Source organism: Vicia villosa, linkage group LG6 (assembly GCF_029867415.1).
Source record: "Vicia villosa cultivar HV-30 ecotype Madison, WI linkage group LG6, Vvil1.0, whole genome shotgun sequence".
NCBI classification, from domain to species: domain Eukaryota; kingdom Viridiplantae; phylum Streptophyta; class Magnoliopsida; order Fabales; family Fabaceae; genus Vicia; species Vicia villosa.
The window spans coordinates 136,579,625-136,597,697 of record NC_081185.1 but is presented as its reverse complement, the minus strand read 5'-3'; the positions used below and the strand labels follow the sequence as shown (position 1 = coordinate 136,597,697).

The window sequence follows — 18,073 nt, the reverse complement described above, 5'->3', positions numbered from 1 at the left end:
AGAATTTAAATTCTAGAAACAATAATATATATGCTTATGTTAAGATGTTTTTATTTTTTGTATTGATTTTTAATTTTTTAAATTAAATTTTCTTTGTCTATTTTTATTTAAATCCTAGAAACAATAATATATACGCTTATGTTAATATAATTTCTAATTATAATTTTGCAGGTTTTACAGTTTGAATGAGAACCTAATCGGCACAAGCTCCTACAAACAACAATCTTAGAATCAATATTGAAATATACGTCTCTTACAATCATCTAGAGAATCTTAATTCTAGAAACAATAATTTATATGCATATTTTAATATGCTTTTTATTTTTTGTATTGATTTTTAATTTATTTTAATTTAATTTTCTTCCTCCTTCACAATTCTAGAAAGGTATTACTTATGTTTTCTTTAGAATATAAATATATGTTGTTCTTTATTCTTATAATAAAGATGCACATAAACTTATCAGCCTTCCAATTTAAAAGTTTGTAGGCTTCTGAATAACAATTTTTTAATGAATATTAAAATATACGATTTTTGCAATCATTTGGATAAACAAATTTCTATAACAATAATACACATAATTTCGTCCACATATAACCATACCAATTAGATTATTATTTTTGTTTAATTTTCGTCTTCCACTTATTATTTCTTTCGAATATAACCATACCAAATAGATTATGACTTCTTCCACTTATCATTTCTCATTGGATTAATTTCTTTAATCTTACTTTCAATGTTTTTGTGGTATAGCAACATCAAATGGTTGATGTTGTTATTCTTTATAAACAAATTATATTCGTTTATGACAAACTATTTTTAACAAACAAGATTCTTACGATTAGTACATATTGACAATATTTAATTATCATTTTAATTTTTATGAAGTTTTGTTTCTTATTTCTTTCTAACTGTAATACTAATCTACATTCCTATTAAACCATTAACGTCTTATTAAAAATATTAAAATATTTTTCTCACTATTTATGATTATTTATCATTTCAAAGCGTAACTCTAAAAAAAATGAAAACTCCATTTTACTATACTAATGACATTATCAATCAACGAAAACTCTCTATAATAATATTCGAATATTGTAATAAACTCATATATAAAGTAACTAGTGTGTATACCCGTGCGAGGCACGGGTTTAAATTTAGTATGATTGATTTCGATCACTATGACTATAACGAAATTCAAAATAACCATATAATGATTAGTTTGACTCAAGTTTTAAAATTAAGAATTGTTTTTTACAAAGGTACATAAGATTCATATAGTATGAATTTACATTTACATTTATTCATCTTTCTTATAAATATTTAATGCATAATAAAATAATAAAATAAATTAAATATATAATTATCCATTTGTTTTTTCATAAGAAAAAGTTGTGATTTCTATACATCATATTATCATACATTTTTTTGTTAAAACAAATATTATTTCAACTTTTAGTATAAATGTTACCATTTTAGAGGACTCATGCACCATAGAATCTCCACGTTATTTTTTAAATCTTTTTCTTTTGAGTTTGATTTTTTAATTATATTTTATTATAAATAATAATATGTAATATTGGTAATAAAGTAATTTACTATTACAATCATACTTATTTTATTAAATATATGGGTTAATCTGTCAATGTAACACAATTAAATTCAGATCTTTTTATATATAACTGGTAAACTTTAGTTTAAAATTTTTCTCAATTAGGCTAATAAAATAATTATTAATCTCTTTTTACTCATTTTTTTTGGTGTATCATAACAATCGTAAAAAAAATTATTCAATTTTTATTAAATAAAATGAGATCTTTTTGTATCATATATTTTTGATTCTATTAATCAGTATGTTTTTTGTTTAATACTAATTATAAAATTACTATTGTCAAATTTAATACAACATTAACATTAAAAATAATAATATATTTCCTTAAATAAGTGCATTATTTGTTTTTAATTTATATTGATTTATTTTTATGTTTTTTCATTCTATTATCTACTATTTAAATTAAAAAAATAAAATTAACTTCATAATTATTACTACCTTAATCGTTTTTTTATATGACCGCGCAAATAATTATGACTTTTACACGAAAAATGGTTAATCAAAAAAAAGTTTATTTCTTCTATTACCATAGCAAAAACTTTCTCTTAGGGTCCGTTTGGTTGGAAGTAGATGGAGGGGAGGGGAGGGGAGGGGATATTTATAAAAATATGTGTTTGGTTTATTTTTTATAAGGGGGGAGGGGAGGGGAGGAGAGGGGAGCAAAATCCCTCCTAGACTCACCACTTTTTGCTCCCTTCCAATTTGGAGGGATTTGGAGGGGAGGGAAGATTTAGTAATCATAATTATATTATTTTCCCTATTTTAACCTCAATTATTTTTTTAATTCCAAGATTGTCCTTATTGAATTATTAAAGACTAGATGTTTTCTCCGTATTATTTCACGTTTATTTTTTTCTATTGTGCGGTTTCTATTTGTGCGTTGTTCCTCTCAGGTGAGTTTTTTTCTTTTTATTTTGTTGAAATTCCCTTTTTAATATTATGTTATTATTTTTATAATAATAACATACTTATACTTATATCGGTTCTTATATATGATAACAATATACAATATATACAAATATCATATATTTATGTTATAAATAAAAAATTTAACTCTAATACTATTTATTTAATTTTTTTTAATATTCTAACCTTATTTTATTTATTTTTAACTATAGGCATTTTTTTATTAGGTTAGATGGATCATAAGATCAGATAATAGTTTGATTTGTGTTGAATATATATAGTTCAACTAATGTGTGTTATTGTTGTTTACGGTTATATTATGGTTTATGAATGAACAAGTTTTTATTATGAATTATTTTTACTAAGCACAAATAATAATATTTATAAGGATAAAAAGGTAAATTGATTTTAAAATCCCTCCCCTCCCCTTGTGAACCAAACATACTTATGGTTAAAAATCCCTCCCCTCCCCTCCCCTCCCCTTCTTTGAACCAAACATATATTTAGTTAAATTCCCTCCCCTCCCTTCCCCTCCCCTCGATTAAATTTCCTCCCCTCCCCTCCGTTGAACCAAACGGACCCTCCCCTCCCCTTCTTTGAACCAAACATATATTTAGTTAAATTCCCTCCCTTCCATTCCCCCCCCTCGATTAAATTCCCTCCCATCCCCTCCGTTGAACCAAACGGACCCTCCCATCCCCTTCTTTGCCATAAAAATAATTGTTAAATTAGAATTGTAGAAAAATCCTCTCTGTTTGTAACGTGTCGCGTGCCTATTTCCTCTGATTCTTTCCCTTTTTCTCTCTACGATTTAACAATAAAAGCATAAGTAAAATAAGACAACAAAATCGAAGGAAAAAATTTAGGTACGTCTTCTTAATTTCTCCATCTTCTTGATAGTGTTTTTGTGATTTTACCGTTGTTTTGTTGTGCGGATGCGATTGACGGTGTTGTGGTGAGGTTTCCTGCAACAACAAAAAGAGGATTTATGGTGAATGGTTGAGCGGATTTGAATTGGTTGATGGAGAATTTTGATAGAGGTTTGTTATGAGAATTGTAGATGACTTCAAAGAAGTGAAGGTAAGGTTTTATAGCATGAGGAGTGAGTGAATTTAGACAGCTTTGCATTGATTAATTTTTGGCCCAATAAATTTCAAACGTGAGAATCAAAACTGAATGAGCATGTTTGGTCTTCCCAATGTCCAACCACGTGAAAAATAAAAACAAAGTATCATTGATAAGGGATTGTTGAGATTTTCAATAGTGAAACTAATAATAAAAGCATGCATCACGTGTTTCAAACCATTTTTGTTATATAAATAATTAAGTAAATATAACCAAATAGTTAAATAAATAAAATAAAATAAAATAAATAAATAAAAAGTAATAAAATTTACTATAAATAGAATGGAAAGAAATTGTTAGAATGCATAAGGGAGTGACACTTGGCAAACTTGCCAAAGTACTCCTTTTGCTTTATTATATTTGTGAGATATTGGATCGAACTCTAGTATGACCGAAGGGTAGCTTCTTCGTTCGACAAGATTAAGCATGAAGTCGAAGGTTGTTCACATGCTTGTGTCGAAGATGCTAGGGTTGTTAGCATGTTAAATTAGGTTTAGTGTTTAAACCCTAATTTGTTAAGTTAACTTGTTTATTAAGTTGGCTTGTGTAATGGGCCTTGTGGAAAAAGCCCATTAGTTAGTATGTTAGGTTTTATTATAAATAGCATACTAGTCTCTCATCATTGCTAAGCTGCAAATCCTAATTTAGGGTGAGAGAGGTTATTTGTTATTCTTGTAAACTTGTAATCTTGTTTTAAGAGAAAGTAAAAGAATAACGGTTATAACCAATTATTGTGTTCTTCTTCTCCCCTATAATTCCCTATTATACTTTGTTATTGGTATCGTTTTTCACAACAAATTGGTGCGGTGAGCGTGGAGAAGATGCCTTCAACAAAGTATGAGATTGAAAAGTTCACCGGAGTGAATGATTTCGGTCTGTGGCGCTTGAAGATGAAAGCCCTACTGGTTCAGCAGGGTTGTTTGGAAGCGTTGAAGGGAGAGGCAGCCATGAATGCAGAATTGACGGCAGCGGAGAAGACAAATATGATCGAGAAAGCACACAGCGCAATTTTGTTGAGCCTTGGTGATAAGGTTCTCCGGCAGGTATCAAAGGAGACGACGGCATCAGGGTTATGGGTGAAACTTGAAAGTTTGTATATGACCAAATCGCTGGTAAATCGACTCTACCTGAAGCAAGCTTTGTATTCATTCAAGATGATTGAAGACAAAGTATTGGCTGAGCAGTTGGATATGTTCAACAAGCTGATTCTTGATCTTGAAAATATTGATGTGAAGATCGATGATGAAGATCAAGCGCTGTTACTATTGTGTTCTTTGCCTCGATCACATGCTCACTTCAAAGAAACTCTCTTGTATGGAAGGGAGTCCCTGACGTTTGAAGAAGTTCAATCAGCCTTGTACTCTAAGGACTTGAATGAACGAAAGGAGCATAAACCTTCGACTGTTGGCGAAGGTTTGGCCGTTAAAGGAAAACTCTTACGAAAGGATGGTAAGTTCGACAAGAAGAAAGGCAAAAGCCAGTCGAAGACTTACAGTGGCGAAGCATCTGGCATTCGATGCTACCATTGTAAGAAGGAGGGTCACACAAGAAAGGTGTGCCCTGAACGCTTGAAATATCATGGAGGTAAGGATAATGGCAACGCTGCCATTGTTCAAGATGATTTCGAATCATCTGATGTTCTTGTGGTTTCAAGCAGTGACTCTAAGAAGGAGTGGATTATGGATTCAGGTTGCACTTGGCACATGACTCCAAACAAAGACTTGTTCGAGGAATTATGTGATCAAGATGGTGGATCAGTATTGCTGGGAAACAACAAGGCTTGCAAGATTGCAGGTGTTGGATCTGTGAGATTCAAGCTCCATGATGAGTCAATAAGGTTGTTGACTGAAGTCAGGTATGTTCCTGATTTGAAGAGAAATCTGCTTTCTCTTGGTGAATTCGACAAGAAAGGATATGTTTTCCAAGGAGAGAAAAGTATCCTAAGAGTCATGAAGGGTTCGAAGGAAGTCTTGAGAGGCGTGAAGAAACAAGGCTTGTATACCCTTGAGGCTGAAGTTGTAAGTGGTTCGACAAATGTTGCATCCACGAAACCTTTGTCGAAAACAGAAATCTGGCACATGAGATTGGGCCATGTCAGTGAAAGGGGTCTGGTCGAATTAGGGAAACAAAATCTGCTTGGTGGAGACAAAGTCGAAAAGCTGAAGTTTTGTGAACCCTGTGTACTTGGAAAATCTTGCAGAGTGAAGTTCAACAAAGGCAAACAAAGAACACATGGATCCCTTGATTACATCCATGCTGATCTTTGGGGGCCTGCAAGGTGTCCATCACATTCAGGAGCAAGGTATTTTCTATCCATAGTAGATGATTATTCCAGAAAATTATGGGTATTCATCCAGAAGACTAAGGATGAAACTTTTGAGAATTTCAAAAGTTGGAAGACTCTGGTTGAAAATCAGACTGGCAGAAAGGTCAAGAGGTTGAGAACCGACAATGGCCTTGAATTTTGCAATGAGGCATTCGACAGTTTTTGTGCTGCCTCTGGTATTGCAAGGCATAGAACTACTGCAGGTACTCCACAGCAAAATGGTTTGGCTGAAAGGTTTAATCGAACTATTTTGGAGAGAGTCAGATGCATGTTGACTAGTGCGGGGTTAACAAAGGTGTTCTGGGCTGAGGCTGTTTCGACAGCAACATATCTGATAAACAGATGTCCTTCGACAGCGTTAGATATGAAGACACCTGAAGAAGTTTGGTCGGGACATCCACCAGATCTCGACAAACTAAGAGTATTTGGCTGCGTAGCCTATGCTCACATTAGGCAAGACAAGGTCGAACCTAGAGCTCTGAAATGCATGTTCATGGGATACCCTGAAGGAGTCAAAGCTTATAGGCTATGGTGCCTAGAGCCAGGTCACAGGAGGTGTATCACCAGTCAAGATGTAGTTTTCAATGAAGCTGAAATGGCTTTTAAGAAAACTGATGATGTTGGTCGAAGTACAGAAACATCTGACGAAGAGCTGGAACAGGTAGAGATTCCTGTTGAGGTGGAGCATGTTGATACTGAATTGCATATCCCAGATGAAGTCGAAGAAGAAGCAGAAGATGCTGAAGTTGAGGAAACTGATGATGACTACCTATTGTCGAGAGATAGGTCGAGAAGAGTCATCAAGCCACCTCAGAGACTTGGATATGAAGATCTTATAGCTTATGCCTTAATCTCTGCAAGTGAGGTTCTAGACGAAGAACCTAGAGACTATAAGGAAGTTATGAGGAGTCGAAATAAGACTGAATGGCTGAAGGCCATGGATGATGAGATAAAATCTCTTCATGATAATCATACCTGGGAACTGATCAAGAAACCTGCTGGGGCAAGGTTAGTCAGCTGTAAATGGATTTTCAAAGTTAAGGAAGGAATTGAAGGAGTGACGTCGAAAAGATACAAGGCAAGGTTAGTTGCAAGGGGTTTCACTCAGAAAGAAGGTGTCGACTTCAATGATGTGTTTTCTCCTGTTGTGAAGCATAGGTCCATTCGAATGTTGCTTGCCATGGTGGCACAGTTCGATCTTGAACTGGAACAAATGGATGTGAAGACTGCGTTCTTGTATGGTGATTTAGATGAAACGATCCTGATGAGGCAACCTGAAGGGTATGTCGAAAAGGGGAAGGAAGATTATGTGTGCGAGTTAAAGAGATCTTTGTATGGGCTGAAACAATCTCCTCGACAGTGGAATAGGAGATTCGACAAGTTCATGGCACGCATAAGTTTCATTAGAAGTCAGTTCGACCACTGCGTTTACTTCAGATTTCGATCTGGTAATTCATTTGTTATTTTGTTGCTTTATGTGGATGATATTCTCATAGCAAGCAACAATGTTGAAGATGTGACGAGGGTGAAGGCTGAACTCAATAAGGAGTTCGATATGAAGGATCTGGGAGCTGCTTCCAGGATTCTTGGAATTGACATTCGAAGAGATAGAAAGAAGTCGAAGTTATGCTTATCTCAAAAGGCATATCTACGGAAGATTCTTGAAAAGTTTGGTATGTCGAATTCGAAGCCAGTTGTGACTCCAACAAACCCTCAATTCAAGCTGAGTATTGATCAGTGTCCCAGTACTGATGTCGAAAGAGCCTATATGAATAGCATTCCGTATGCTAATATAGTTGGTTCTTTGATGTATGTTATGGTTTGTACTAGACCCGACATAGCTTACGCAGTCAGTCTTGTAAGCAGGTACATGGCGAATCCTGGAAAGGCTCACTGGCAAGCATTGAAGTGGGTTTTAAGGTACATAAATGGGTCTCTGAATAGAGTCCTAATTTATGGTGGAGCCTTGGGTGAAGATAGTAAAGCAGTAATAGAAGGATATGTCGACTCTGATTATGCAGGTTGTATGGATTCCAGAAAATCTATTTCTGGATATGTTTTCACTATGTTTGGCACTGCAATTAGTTGGAAAGCAACACTTCAGAAGGTTGTTGCTCTATCAACCACTGAAGCGGAGTATATTGCCCTAACTGAAGCTGTGAAAGAAGCATTGTGGCTTGAAGGTTTTGCGAAGGAGCTAAAACTTCAAGGTCGGGGTATCACTGTTAAATGTGATAGTCAAAGTGCAATACACCTGTCGAAGAATTCAGCCTATCATGAGCGAACTAAGCACATTGATGTGAGGCTGCATTTCGTCAGAGGAGTAATCGAGCGTGGAGAAGTCCAAGTGTTGAAGGTTTTGACTGAAGACAATGCTGCTGATATGATCACCAAGACATTGCCGAGTTGCAAGTTTTTCCACTGTATGCAGTTGATAAAGCTGCATGAAGAAAGCTAGTTTGTTCCTTGACGTTGTAGAGTTAGGTCCAAGGTGGAGATTTGTGAGATATTGGATCGAACTCTAGTATGACCGAAGGGTAGCTTCTTCGTTCGACAAGATTAAGCATGAAGTCGAAGGTTGTTCACATGCTTGTGTCGAAGATGCTAGGGTTGTTAGCATGTTAAATTAGGTTTAGTGTTTAAACCCTAATTTGTTAAGTTAACTTGTTTATTAAGTTGGCTTGTGTAATGGGCCTTGTGGAAAAAGCCCATTAGTTAGTATGTTAGGTTTTATTATAAATAGCATACTAGTCTCTCATTATTGCTAAGCTGCAAATCCTAATTTAGGGTGAGAGAGGTTATTTGTTATTCTTGTAAACTTGTAATCTTGTTTTAAGAGAAAGTAAAAGAATAACGGTTATAACCAATTATTGTGTTCTTCTTCTCCCCTATAATTCCCTATTATACTTTGTTATTGGTATCGTTTTTCACAACAATATTAAATGATATTTGAATAAACTCATTAAAAAAATCCTATAAACATAATAAAATGATCCTCTATATTATTCTTAAAATTTAACTTTTTCTCAAATATCTGCTTATAAAACTACATATAATAATTACTTAAATAAAATCATTTAAAAAAATTCCACAAACAAATTAATAATCTAAAATTTTAAAATTTAAAATATTATATACAATAATAATAATAATATATTATGGATCAACCGCACAACGTGCGGATTATATACTAGTTAGTTAACATGTAGCAATGAGCTTGTATCTTATCCAAGCGTGAACATATATCAATCTTGATGGCTCTAATAGGCTTATCTAATATGGGAAAATAAATTTTAAAGGTGAGAAAAATGTATATAAGAATGAGAGTTGAATTGTGTATATTAGATTTTACTTCTTTTTCAAACTCCAACTTCAACATCTAATAATAAAGCTCAGATTGTGAACATCAGTTAAAATCTGAAACAAATACACAATTCAATTCACATCAGATGATAAGATGCAGAAGTAAAGAAGATGAATTACAATATATCATGTTTCCTCTAAACTTAGAGTAATCCCCTTATTCTACAAGATTTTCACTATAATTAATCCTGATTAGATCAAAGCTTTAAGTTAGAATAAAACCTTTCAAACTAAAGAACTAAAAACTAGATCAGCTACTAGACACCATCTAACATTATTGGTTTTACGTCATTGTGGTGTGCCAATATAAATGTCCTCCTGTTTTTGATGTCTTGTTATTATATCCCATGATTTTAGGTAAACATTTTTTTTTTTTAATAATCAAGATATTATAAATAATAAGAACCAAAAGTTCTTACAAGTTTACAACAAAGCAAACAAACCCGAAAACCGGAAAGATTAATCACCAAATTCACTTAAGAGGGATACAACATAGGATGTTTGTTGAACTCATATAAATTGTATTTGGTCCGATTAATATTACCAATAAAAGACCACCGCCACAAAAGGATCTTAATGTTCCAAACCGTATCGAGAATATTCCAATCCTCTCCTCTAAAAATGATGCTATTCCTAACATTCCATATCGACCACACTATTGCCAACCACATAACACCTTCTCTTCCTTTTTTCACCCTCTTTGATTTGCAAAATCTATACCATCTCATGTAGCTCTCAATCAAAGATACCTCCTCTCCTATATCAAAACCAATCCAAGTGGCCATATCCCTCCAAATTAAATAAGAAGCCTGACAAGAAAGAAGAAGATGAAACAAAGATTCTTGATTATTCTCACAAAGAACACACAAAGTTGAGTTTGAGAAAGAAATACCTCTACGAGCAAGAAGATCCTTGGTTGGCAATCTATTAAGAAAACACCTCCACCCAAAACTTTTAATTTTTTGAGGAACCAAATTGTACCAAAGAAGAGTAAGAGCTTCCGAATATTCCACCCTTGGGCCAAAAGGAATGTGATATTTGTCACACCCACCGTAACAACTCCTAACCGAAAAAATGCCATCCGGTTCTCCCTCCCACCGCACCGTATCCCTCTCCCCACTTTTACCCCAATCCAACCGGGCCCCCTCCATCACCACTAAAAGCCGCTGCATCTCTTCCTCCAAACCCGGAAAATCACCTCTCCTAACCCCAAAATCTCCCCACTTCCACACATTATTCTCCCATCCACCCATACAAGCAGCAATAGAAACAAATTTCAACTCCGAGCATAAATAAGCTACCGGAAAAGCTTCCTTTAAAGAACAATCATTTAACCAACAAGAATGCCAAAAAGAAATATGAAATCCATCTCCCACCTTGAACCTACACAAGTTAACAAAAACACTCTCATTGAATTCATGTTCTAACTCCAAAATATCCCTCATTGTCAAGGTTTCCAGGCAGGAACAAGTTGGAATTTTTTTTTAAATTATTTATTTTTACTAAGCCTTCAATTTTAAAATTAAAACAAAACTTCTAAATTACTTGCAACAATCCTTAAATGAATTCTTGTAGTGCCATTGAGATTTTTTTTAACTACAGTGAGCTACCTCTCAAATGGCAACTTCAAAAATTGAGACTCAATTCGTTTCTTGACAACTCTTCAAACTAGTAGGCATACATGTTTGTCACCCATATTTCAAACACCACATTGATATATTTTAATTTGGTTATATTTTTAAAGAAAAAAATGTAGGTAAAATTTTGTTATAAAATTAATATATTTTTCATAAGTTTTCAAATAGATACATTTGACTTTTTTTTTTAAACTCTTTTAACTTAAATTCCATTTTAGATAAATGATTATTTTAAAAAATCTCTATATAGTTGCTTTTGCCCCTCGTGTGTATATATATATTAAATTCCATTTTAGATAAATGATTATTTTAAAAAATCTCTATATAGTTGCTTTTGCCCCTCGTGTGTGTGTGTATATATATATATATGTATATATATATATGTATATATATATATATATATATATATATATATATATATATATATATATATATATATATATATATATATATATATATATATATATATATATATATATATATTAGTGATAAAATATTTATATAGTCATTTTTTAAATATTAAAATGAAATTTTTTTCTTTGACTCATTAAGGTGAAGTAAAAATGGCAGAATTACTCTTCATGCCAGTTTGAAAAATAGAATGCATATAAAATGAATAAAGACATATATTTAAATTATCAAAAGACAAATTAAGTCACAAAGTTAGTTGTGTTTGTCTGATGCAATTTATAGCAATATTGTTTTCTGGGTTATGGTTTCTTGCATCATGTGAGTTGTGAGGTTTGCCAAAACGTTTTAATAGAGACTTATAGGTGGTGGACTTAGCACACGGCCTATCATCAGCTACATCCCCTGTGCTTTTGATTGACTTGCACTAGAATCAACTACCTAACTAATAATAAGACATACCACCAAACACTCTAAAACATCCTTAATGAAAAATAAAATTGCCCTTTCTTGTAATTTGCTAAATCAAAATTTTATTCCCACCAATTACATTTAACCATTCCTCCAAGTGGCACACATATTTCCCACTTTCCATTTCTCCATCCATCTCATTTGAAAAGACTAATTTTCCCTTACTTTTCTCTTTCTTCTTCCTCCTCTCTCCCGAAACCCTAGCAATTTCCTCACTTCTCCCACTTTTCTCTTTCTTCCTCCTCATCTCTCTCGAAACCTAGCAGCTCAGAATAACATTTCTCCTTTCAACATCCTCCTTTCTATCACATCAGCTTCGTTCCCCTCGTCGGAGGTGTTGTTACCCTCACTTTTCATGTTTTGAATCTTGTACAATCGGTCTGGTTATAGTGAGTTATAGTTGCGAGTTTCTTTTCCAAACTCTGGTATAATGATGTTCCAGTATCATAAACAAGTATCATTTGTAACAAATTTTTTAGGAACCGAGAAACTAAGCTTTGCTTGTATAAAGTTTTGATTTTTTTATCCTAAAGTTTCAATTTTTATCCCAATTTATCACTTTATGGTTCTTAATTTTTTATTGCAGCTATAGTTTTTAGCATAACTCTAATGGATTATGAGAAAATTTTAATTTTGTTTAATTTTTTCTTTCAAAAAGGTTTATTTTTATGCATTTTAAGTGTTTGATAAAATGTCCATGTTGATGAAGCCAACAACATAGCGGTGACCTGATTTTAAGTGTTTCACAAAACTGATTGTTACAGATCCATCTTTTGCTACAGATAATGTTGTTTCAGAAAATTGTGAGTTTCTTACTTTCAGAAGGTCTTAGATTCTTTGTTCTAAGACATCATTATAAACTGCTCTTTCATTGTCTTGTGACTCAACATTTTCTATTTGATGAAATTTAAAGCTTTGACATTCAATGGTCTTAGAGTTCTTCTGATTGTCAAGGAAGTTGTATGAAGGTCTTCTACTATAACCAGTGTGACGGTATGTTATTGAATATAGAACATCAAATCTTAGCTGCTTAGGATTTGTTTATGTTTTAGAATGGTAAGTCCTATACCTGTATGAATTTTCAAGTAAAAGCGTTTAGTTTCTTTCCTCTTGATAACTTTATCAATTGCCCTAGAAGTATAAAATAAGTAAGAACTCTAGTTTATTATTGTGTTGTGTCCAATAAACTTTTGATTGATTCTTCTGCAATATCTTGACTGTGTTGTGTAGTTTTTATTTCTTATTGTTTCACCATTACTTCCTCCTGTTCTAAATATTAGAGAAAGTTAGATGGGTAAACAATAATGGATGAATTCAAATCCATTTTTTATTCCCTTTGGTCCTTAACAAAATGGGATTTGTAAAACATGTGATGCAGTTGTTGATCTTCATCGTATTGGAGCTGCTTCTGTCATAAAGATCTGTATTAGAAGGGTTATGTTATGTTCCAAATTTTATGCTCTAATTAAATTAAAATGTGTGCTATTTGTCTACAGTATAATGGAGGATTTAACTTTTAGCAGGTTTTGGTATTTTCTATAATATTGCTGAGTACTTGTGGATGAGATTCTCATGAAAATAATATTGTAGGTGATTGCCAAGAGATGACTGGAATCTAAACTAAATACAACACACTTATATTTATCTACTCTATTTGGTGCTAATCAATTTATATAATATTTTATTGGAATGTGACATATGTTACATTGAATACGGACAGAGGACAAGTATCTTTGCAGGCGGTATCAGCTTTCTCATCGGATTAATTCTGAATGTTTCAGCGCCTTATCTAGCTATGCTTATCATAGGTCGAATTATGCTTGGTGTTGGCATTGGTTTTGAAGATCAGGTAGTGAAATTTTTCCTATAACCTTTTGGATTCTTGGCAGATAAAAACTTTATTATGAAAAAGTTTTCCTTTTTTATTCCCTCTTAGCAGTTTTCCTTTACATCATCATGGAATCCCGATAGAGTGACGTTTGCTACCGGAAACCAGGACAAAACCTGGACAGGGGTAAAGTGACGTAATATAGACAATGCACTTAAACGAACAACTTGCTTTATGTATCCTTTTGGGGTAGGTTGTTAATGTATAAATTGACACAAGAATTTAAAGTGTGCAATGAGATATATTTAAGTTAATGAATTATGAAGTTCTTGTATATCCCTAAAGGTGTAAGTCATGTGCTTTTTAGAATATTAAATACTGACAGGTAATAACTGTATAAGTTTAATTTGCCAGGACTATTGTAGAAGCATCTTATTTTTGTTTGTCTTCCATGAAAAAAAATTAAATTTAAAGATGGTTTTTCTTGCTTGCTTTAAAAGTGCTTCTCTAAGGAAGCTTCATAGTTCTTGCATATACACGAAAATGCATTTTCTTTATCATTCATATACTTTTATATTTTGGAAACTTTTTGGGTTGAACCTTCTGAGTCATTTTAATGTGGATATGAAGTTATCTTGCATGTTAGATTTAGTTGCTTCTTCATTTTATCTGTATAATTTAAGACGAATATGCCATTGGACGATGAGGAGGGGATGTACAGTAGGCAGAGGTTATACATAAGAACACAATTTTCTAATTTGTAATTACCAATGATATACTACTCTTAAGGGGGGTGCTTGGAAATGAGAACTTAGCTTATATCTATTAGTTTCAAAAACATATTTTATAAGACCAATAATTTTATTTAAGGAAAGTTTCACTATAGCTTATGATTCTCATGAAAATAATGTGTTTTCAAGGAAAGTTTATTATGTTGCAGGTTGCGACAGCTGTCGTCGTGATCAAGGAAATTTTATAATGTGTATTCGGGATCGAGTCTCCTCCAATCACCAAGTAATCATTTCTATACTGACTTAATGTGATACCTAAATGTTGGTTTTCAAATTTTACTATATTTTATTTATATTTATCTGCTGAAACGTTTTAAGTACTTTTAGATGATTCAGAAGTTGGATTTTTTTTTGTTTTTCCTCTAGATCAGGATTTGACATTACCATTGCAACACATACCCCTTTTCGTTTGGATCAAGTATCTGAATCAGGTATGCAAAAGTTGGATTCTTTTTCGTTTTTCCTTTGGATCAGGTATGGTGAGTTTCCAAGAATGATTATTCAAGTCTCTGTCTTTGCTCATTACATGCTATTGGTCTAATCATGTGTTATTTGGTTAAATGTTACATGGAATTTGAATGCATGTTTTGTGTTTTTACTATGCTCTATTTCTTATGTCCTGCTCTCCGTGCAGATTGTGGCTGTCTATGACAATCTCTGTTGCTTATGTCTTGCTCTCCGTGCTAGCTCAGATCAACCCGTTAAGTGTTACAAGAAATTATTGGATGGTATTTTTATGTCGCGGTCAGGTGACATTTTCAGATTATTTATGTCATTTTTTCTCGATATCAACTTCCTTTGTGGGTTGTTATTACTATTTGACATAACCAATCTGTAGCTTTTATTGGGACAATAGAAGAGAGATATAGAAGTTGAATAGAAAAGGGTATTGCATGAATTATATGACATAACTTCATGCATATTTCTCTATGTCTAACAAGGATTAGCTTCGAACCCACCTTTTGAACATGACTCAAGAATGTCTGCATTGACTCCCATAAAGGGTGAAGAGCACAATTTGAAAATTATTGCAATTTTTTTTAAGTGTGAAGAACACAGTTTGTATGTTAGTATAATCAAAGCCTCTCATATCTTAATTATGGTGTTAATTTGACTTGTAGGGTATGTGGTGCAACATAGAATGTTGGAGAAAGACTTCCACCCGATGACCTAGATATTGATGACTGGCTTGGTCTCGATGAACCAGCTGACATCTATGTCCTCGGGGATACTATGTTTGAGAGGGTGTTTAATGTCGTATATTCAGCTTTGTGTGGAGTTGTGCTTGGGAGAACTGGTGCTCATGGGAAGATGTTAGCTGAAATGGCACTACTGAAAGTTGGGGATGGTGCTCTGATTGAAAGGGTAGTGGAAGGTGCTCGTGTTTTGATTGTCGCAACAACTGTATCAGTTGGTGTTCATGGCTATGGTATAAATATTTGACTAGCAACATGTGAACATAAATTATTTGTTAAATACATGAATAATGTGTAATATTACACATGTATCTGTTTGTATATAAGAAGTGTGTAAAGTTGTAAGTTGTATTGTAGGTTATATGGTTGTCTTAAACAATGCTTTTGATGTAATGAACAAGATATGCTCCTGTAAAAAGATGATATGGTTGTCTTTAGCATAGTGCTTTTGATGTAATATGTAAATAGATATTTGAATTTATATAAATTACTAATATATGATTTGTGATCTTATAATTATCATTTCTTATATATTTAAATTTATATAAATTGCTAATATATGATTTGTGATCTTATAAATTGCTAATATATGATTTGTTATGATAATGTATCAAACAAACAGTTCTAAGCTGAATGAAAGATCATAATCTCTTTATAGAAATTTGAGAAGCAGCTTCCTTTATCATAAAAATAAAAGAAGGAATACTTGATAGAAAAAATGAGAAATAACAGCGTAGAAAAATCAATAGATCGATTTTACTCTATCTGGTTGATCTGTATTTGCTGAACTTACAAAAACTAAAAACTGCTTCTTCTTTTTCACAATGAAGAATAACCTTGCATGAAATATTTTACATATCAAACTAATAATTTAACTGCCATATAATTACAAATTTCTATACTGTTTTTTATTTTCTTGTATGTGTCAGTGCCTAAATTGTGTGCCCAAAACAAGTGTTCCTCACCTATACCCAGTTTAGATCTCTACAAAATATAAGAAGTTTTTATTGTTGTTTAATATGTCATATTTCCATTGTTACATACACTAAACTTAACAATTAGGTTCTTAAAATATATAGTTTATTTAAACTCCACCCATAATAATATTTCCAGATTTACTTTATCTTTAAAATACTTTATATTTCATTCTCACAATAAAATTTTATATTTTGTGTAATTAAGGGTATGTGTGCAGTTATATAGTTGGATAGAGTTACTCATATAGATTAACATTGACAATACATAGACTTTAAATTTGAAACAGATATTTCATTTTGTCACATTTCATATTTCTATATTATAAAATCTCATTTCAAATCTCCTGCAACTTTTGTTGTAAAAGTTTATTAGTCATTGCCTTATATGAATAATAAAAAGGTTAGGGAATGTCGTTTTAGTTGTGTTATTATTTTGTTCATAGTCTGCAAGGTAAGGTGTGCTTGAGATTTATGGAGTGAGTGCCATTAAAATTGAGTTATTATTTTGTTCAAAACCCTCTGAATTAAAAATTCTGATACATTTTTTCTTTTTCAAATCACAATTTTATAGTTTCCCATTTTATAATTTTTAATGCAACTCCTGTGAATTTTACCATTAAAACTATTAATTTATTATTGTATTCTAAGAAAACAATGAGAGTATTATTTGTAAATTTTACCACCAAACATCTACAGCTTAATTTTAAGTTAACATTTTACTAATTTAACTATGTACTAATACATATATATTTTATTTAATTATTATTGTTTAAATAATAAAAAGGGTTTAATATACTTCACCCCCTGCCAATATAGCGAGATTCGGTTTGCCCCCCTGAATGATTTTTTTTACCAAACGCCCCTTATAAAACACAAATCATGGATTTACCACTCCTTGTTACCACACGAGCTGACTGGGCAATGGAAGACTGGACACGCTGGCGCTGACATGGCTGAGTTCTTAGGTTTGAAATGAAATTCATATGTTTACCCCCCCAAATCATACATTTCCAGATTAGGGTTTTTTGGCAAAATTAGAAACGAGAGGTAGAAGACGGGAACGATGGCTGAAGACGGCGGCGCAACGGTGGAATCGGCTGAGGTAAGTGTTCATTTGTTGTTCTTCACCGGTACTTCGTGTATTATGTTGTCTTAAACGATGTTTTGTATGCAGTTGAATGTAAGGTTTGACTGTTTGTTTCACCATGGAGGAGAATTCATGAAGCCTCACGACGGTGAGATGATTTACAGAGGCGGGGTTACGACGCTTATCACCGGTGTATGAAGGATAGAAAAACACTTAGAAAGGGGGGGTTTGAATAAGTGTAGCTTTAAAAACTTGACAGATAAGAATAAATTGCACAGTTATTTTTATCCTGGTTCGTTGTTAACTAAACTACTCCAGTCCACCCCCGCATAGATGATTTACCTCAAC

At 32.8% G+C, this 18,073-nt stretch overlaps 1 long non-coding RNA gene across 7 annotated transcripts; it reads left to right on the top strand.

Annotated features, from left to right (window-relative positions):
- The first annotated feature begins 11,894 nt into the window (after positions 1-11,894).
- On the top strand, positions 11,895-16,163 carry LOC131610152 (uncharacterized). 7 transcript variants are annotated; one of them, XR_009286409.1, is made up of 5 exons: positions 11,895-12,839; positions 13,567-13,695; positions 13,786-14,688; positions 14,832-14,896; positions 15,100-16,163. It is a non-coding gene; the product is annotated as an uncharacterized LOC131610152 (long non-coding RNA). The 7 variants fall into 7 exon arrangements; XR_009286406.1 differs by having other exon boundaries at positions 11,897-13,695; positions 15,100-15,469; positions 15,587-16,163; XR_009286405.1 differs by having other exon boundaries at positions 11,899-13,695; positions 15,100-15,214; positions 15,587-16,163.
- The last annotated feature ends 1,910 nt before the right edge of the window (positions 16,164-18,073 follow it).